A 6239-nucleotide genomic window follows, 5' to 3' on the forward strand; every position below is an offset into this window, starting at 1 on the left:
ACGGTTTGTGCCCCTATATTGAAAGAGGCACTATTGCTAACAGCAATGCTGATGTACCTACGCTGTAACATACATGCTGCACCGAGGACTGTCAGCTTAAGAAGACCATAGACCTTAAGAAATAAATGTCATTTTCAGTGATGTTTCATGATACACCATGGTTTTGGGTGTGAGACTTGCGTGTAGCTTCCTCCAAGTTGTTCATTTGCACTGACCCATGGTGTAAGTCACTTATTTACCCATTATTAATAAAATATCCTGCCTGGAGTCACTAGTGTTCTCCATGGCTGAAAGGATAGCAGGATATATATTAGCTGCAGTAAGAAAGGGTGAGTCATACACTGGATTGGCTTCCAACTATCTTTTCAAGCTCACTGAGTTTGAAAGAATGGTTAGGTCAACAGGAAACAGAGGTTGGTCCACAGGTATGATTAAGTTACAGAATAATGGACTGACCTCCCTCCCCCAGATGTATTACAAAAGGTGTATTCAGCCAAGACGAAACAGGAACAATGTATATCTTAATAATCCATCCCTGACCTTTTATGTTCGAGGATTCTGAGTGTATGTACAACAGTCCAAAGGCAGCCAGCAAAAAACAGTTCATTCCTGATCCTTCAAGCGACTGAAAGGAGGAACGTTCATAAAGGCAGAGCAAAAAAATAGGGTGGTGAGTGAGTCTGTTTGGGTCAATCTTGCACATCTTGTAGCAGGATTCATGAATGCATGGTAACCGGTTGCCTGGTTAGTCTGTAAACCATCATATATTTTTGTGGACCACACACTGTTTTATAAGGCAAAGGACAAAAAATATATACTAGACAAATACTGCAGTTGAGGGATACAGAGGCTTCAAAAGTTCACAATTGCACTATACCAATTGGATTGACAAGAATGAAGAGTTAAAAGAAGATGGATTGTGCACACTTGACTTTTCAATAGAAATTAGAAGTAGGAAGACTCTTCAATATTAAACCATCACATTTTCCACAATACAAGGTTTATATGTAGTGCCAGAATATTTAAGGGAAATATTTTTGCTAGAAGCTACTGCCTGCACTGTGCAACATCATTGGGCAATATAATGTAATGTTGTTAATTAGACAAAGGCAGAGAAATAGTACAAAGAAGTAGAACATAGTATAAAGCATTTTCTCAGATTCCAGCCAATCATAGTGTTCTCTATCTTCCAAGGCTATAAGAGATTTTAGACTATGAAAAAAAGTAATAACTACAGTGTTATACATTTGCACACGCAATTACCTAGCAACTCCTATCCCTGGCCACCCAGAAAGTCAAGGGCATCATTGTGTATGCAGACTGAAAGCAATAGACTATTTAGCATGAATCTTAGAACCACTGCATTTTAATTTATTAGGTTTCATCCACTTCTGATTAAGTTATCCTTGACTTGTACTTATTATTCAGCATTAAGGATGTAATAGGCATTTTAATAGGTCAACAGCAATGGTACATTTAAGCACTAATAAGGTGACTTCAACTCCAGGAATTTACATAACAGATCAAAGGCTGTGTCTAGTCCCCGCTGTCAGAGAGTTGATATTTCTCTGCCTTTGTCCGCATTTCCAGTTAAATACAAGTCTTTGTTTCTCTATCTGAGCCTCAGATTTAATTCTTTACACAAAGTCTAATCATAAAAGAGTAATGAAGAGGACAATAGGATAGAGCTACAAATCCATAAGCAACTAGAGCTTTATCGTCTTCTGCAACACTGCAAGATAACAAAAGCATCACTGCAGAGAACAGTGGCATTGAAAGTGGCAGAAGCTCATTACTGCACCATCGCAGCAATAAACAGCTATCGATGGCCAAATGGATCTAGGAAGCGGCACGTTAAGGAGTTTAACTGGAAAATGTATCAACATTAATAAACGTATAGATTTCATCTCTCCCATTTGTGGAGCATATTGAAATCTGAGCATTTTGCATGTTCACATGAACACAAATGTTTAAATCTGGTTAACTTTTCCCACTTAATTCAATTCAGGTAAGCTGCACACAAAGAAGGCTTGCAAAAAAATATAAATATGTCATAAGAAATCAATACCGTCAAAACCATCATTTTATCAAACAAACGAAATTTGCAAAAACAACTTCTCTCAAACACATAACCCCAACACACAGGACCAGTGGCGAGACTTTGCAACAGGATTACCTAACGCTTCGCCTACCCTCCCCCCAGCCCCTCACAGATATGCTCTTCTCTGACAAGACGGTGCGGCTCCACACATCTCGGAGCTGCCTCCACTCACTGGGGCTGGTCTCCCGGGAAACCACGCCGAGCCGGATTGTGCTTTGAGACACAGGCTTATGATGAAGTAAAAAATGCGGCGAGAGAGAGAGTCTCACAGTCCAGGGCAGCCCAGTCCAACAGCTGCTCATTCACAACAACCAAAACAAAAGACAACTGAAACAAAGGCGCAACCTATTCCTTCAGCACACACACAACGCGCGTCGCCTACCTTTATCTCAACGTCCCGGCCGGCGGACTCACCTGTGGTTAGGAGGGTGCGCTGGAGATGCTTCAATGCTTGACCCCCTCACACTGACAGATGCTTTGATCTGTCCACAGACCTGAGAGCCAGCCTGACGACTACGGCGCTCGCACTGCGCAAGCGCCACTGCGCCGGCCACACAAAAAAAGTTGAGAGAAAAACAAAAGTAAACTTTGGTCAAACTTTGGGAGATCACGTGAGCCCGAGGAGGAGGAGGAGGAGGATTCTGACGCCGGCTGTGCTGTTTAATTCCGACTGTTTGTAAATATTAGGATGTTTTACTACATCAAAGGTTTTTTTTTAGGATCATGCTACTGGTGAAAATAGTAAACTTCTGGGAAAGCTTTTTTGCGTAAGATTTGTAAACAATAATCCAATGATGTATTTATGGAAGGGGGGGCACTAATGTGTCTGCTCAGGGCAAATGTAGGAAATGGTTCACGTGAAGAAAGGAAGTGTTTGAACAAAATTGACTCTTTCAAAACAAACACTTTTCCCCCCTCCTCAATCAGCCCTTTGGATGTTTGAATGGATGTTGAAAACCGAGCCAAATGGTTTACTGCGGGATCTCCCCCCACCCTCAGAAGATCGTTATTTGAATGATAATTCTGGAAATAAAAATCATAACGCTTTAAGACACGCTTAAGTGATACCAGTTGCAGGAGAATGGCTGTGCTTTTATGGAGCGATACAACTCAAGTCCACCTAAGGAACTGACTTCTCCAACCTTTTCCAGTTCTGACCATTCTCCTGCAGTATCACTTAAGCGTGTCTTAAAGCGTTATGATTTTTATTTCCAGAATGATCATTCAAATAACGATCTTCTGAGGGTGGGGATCCCGCAGTAAACCATTTGGCTCGGTTTTCAACCGTGCCCCCCCCCCTTCCATAAATACAACATCATCGGATTATTGTTTACATCGACCTGAAACATTGTTAACTCTGTTTCTCTCTCCACGGATGCTGCCTGACCTGTTGACTGTTGCCAGCATTTTTCTGTCGTTATTTCTGATTTCCAGAATCCGCAGTATTTTGCTATTGTCGACCTGAGGATAACCTGCTTCCTTATCCAAACAACACAGTCATGGACCGACAGTTTCGCTGGTTCACACTGGAATGCAAGTCAGGGAGGGAGGGAGGACCTGCTACACTGATTCTTAGCTCTCCATGAAGCACGTTGGGACATGTTTCCACCTTAAAGGCACTTTCAAATAAATTTTATTTGCCATATGTATTACTACAATGGAATGTTTTTACTCCCCGATCACTTCCAAAATAGGCTGTGGGAGCTCACAGAGACACGTCGCTATTCTACAGCGCCATGTTCAGTAAAAGTCAATTCAATTGCGTCCAATGGCAGTGGGAACGCGACGTCCATCAGCCGCTCCGTCTCCGTGGACTCCTCCTCTCTGTTGCCGGCTCCACAATATGGTGTCCTTCTTCTCACATCTGGCCTCAGGTCTCCATGCCCGGCTCTCCCTCCTTCCCCTCGAACTGCGAGCTTCCCGCACTGTCGCTGGTTCAAATTTGCAACGGCCCGGGGCCTGCCTCTCACGCTCACGTCCGGCCTCCAACTGCCATGCCCGGCTCCCCTACTCCTAGTCCGAAACAGAAATTCACGACGAGGAGCTGCCGGGCGACGTGCCGAAGCGGGTCTTCGTGGCTGCTGCTGCCGCTTCCCGCTGCTGCGCTGCCTCCGCCCGACTCGCCGAACACATCGCTCCGGCATCGGGAGCGGGTGGCGGGGGGTACGGGCCGTCCGAAGCAGGAGAGCGCTTAGCTCCGGACCGCCTCGGTCGCCATCTTGAATCAAACCTTTTTTAGAAGGGTTTCGACCCGAAACATTGACTCTATTTCTCTCTCCATGAATGTTGCCTGGCCTGCTGAGTTTTTCCAGCATTATCCCATGGCACTATTTCGAGAAAGATAGGCTTGCATTTATATAGTGCCCTTCATGACCAGCAGACGTCTCGAAGTGCTCTACATCCAATGAAGTACTTCCAAGGTGCAGTTACTGCTGTAATGTGGGAAAGAGCGGGGAATTATCCCTGGTGTTGGCCAATGGTTATCCCTCAATTAACATAACAAAATGATAGATTATCTGGTCATTATCACATTGCTGTTTGTGGCAGCTTGCTGTGCGCTAATTGACTTCCGCGTTTCCTACATTAGTGCAAAGGCAAAATACTGCAGATGCTGGAAATCTGAAATAAACACAGAATTTGCTGGAAATACTCAGCAGGTCAGGCAGCACCTGTGGAGAGAAAAACCAGAGTTACTGACGAAAGGTTATAGACCTGAAACGTTAACTCTTTTTTTCCTCTCCACAGACGCTGACTATTTCCAGCATTTTCTGTTTTTATGTAAATGCTTGTTGTTGTTGTATACATAGATTAAAACACCTTTACGTAGTTTTCATGAAAAAAAGTGTTTGGCAAACTCCCTTGTGGGTGAAGGAAAAGAACCTAGAATCAGTTTTGTAATGGTGACATCCTATGGTATATGAGGGGGTATCCTGTGGATAAATTTATCACATGATGTAGTGACTGAGCCATGTAGACCCGATCCCAGTTTGATCCTTGCGGACTAGCCAAGTGTCACTTATCACAAGTGCCATTCCCTTTGGGTTGGGGATGGGGTGAAAGTAAGAAGCATGTTTCCAATGCTGATGATGCAATTATACAGGGCCCTGGTGAGACCACACCTGGAGTATTGTGTACAGTTTTGGTCTCCTTACCTAATGAAGGATATACTTGCCATAGAGGGTGTTGTGTCTGTGTGTTGATAGAGACACTGAAGACAGGAGTTGGTTTGATAGGTGTTTACTAAACAAAGTCTGGAGGGGAACTAACGGATACAACACAATACTCAGGCTTATATAGCCCAAGTGGCCATTACCGGCATTACAGTACACATGGGGCTCTTAAAGGCACATACACTACAGAGGGAGCGCAACAAAGGTTCACCAGGCTGATTCCTGGGATGGGGGGGGATTGTCCTATGAGGAGAGATTGAGTAGACTAGGCCTATATTCTCTGGAGTTTAAAAGAATGAGAGGTGATCTTATACAAAATTCTTACAGGGACTTGACAGGGTAGATGCAGGGAGGATGTTTCCCCTGGCCGGGGAGTCAAGAACCAGGGGTCACAGTCTCAGAATAAGGGGTCGGCCATTTAGGACTGAAATGAGGAGAAATTTCGTCACTCAGAGGGTGGTGAATCTTTGGAATTCTCTACCCCAGAGGGCTGTGGAGGCTCAGTCGTTGAGTATATTCAAGACAGAGATCGATAGATTTTTTGGATATTAAGGGAATCAAGGGATATGGGGATAGTGCAGCAAAGTGGAGTTGAGGTAGAAGATCAGCCATGATCTTATTGAATGGCGGAGCAGGCTCGAGGGGCCAAATGGCCTACTCTTGCCCCTATTTCTTATGTTCTTATGTCATTTTCAAAAATGGGCACGTTACTATGCTGATCACACATGTCAAATGATAGTTTTTCAATGCTGATAGCTTTATCCTTGGTAGCTGGCCTGTGGTGCATTAGCCAGCCTCAGCCAGAACAGCAGTAGGGTTGCTGCCATTGGTGTCAGTGTCCCCAAGCCAGGCTTACCACTCTTGATCTCTACCCAGCTGCTCCTTCTGGAAAATGTGTGGTTATCGGGGGAAGAAAGGATCCCTCCACCGCGGTTGAATAGTTTGCCAACACTGTTTTTGTGCAATTT

At 44.3% G+C, this 6239-nt stretch overlaps 1 protein-coding gene across 1 annotated transcript in view; it reads right to left on the reverse strand.

Annotated features, from left to right (window-relative positions):
* LOC147121496 (ras and Rab interactor 2-like) overlaps positions 1–2642 on the reverse strand; it is a 231038-nt gene extending 228396 nt beyond the window's left edge. The window contains exon 1 of the mRNA XM_085981786.1: positions 2516–2642. The gene's annotated coding sequence lies outside the window, so the exon portion shown is untranslated. The remainder of the gene's footprint in view (positions 1–2515) is intronic.
* Between the last annotated feature and the right edge of the window lie 3597 nt (positions 2643–6239).

This window comes from Somniosus microcephalus, chromosome 3 (genome assembly GCF_052327205.1).
Source record: "Somniosus microcephalus isolate GS21.2 chromosome 3, FLI_Smic_1.0, whole genome shotgun sequence".
NCBI lineage: Eukaryota > Metazoa > Chordata > Chondrichthyes > Squaliformes > Somniosidae > Somniosus > Somniosus microcephalus.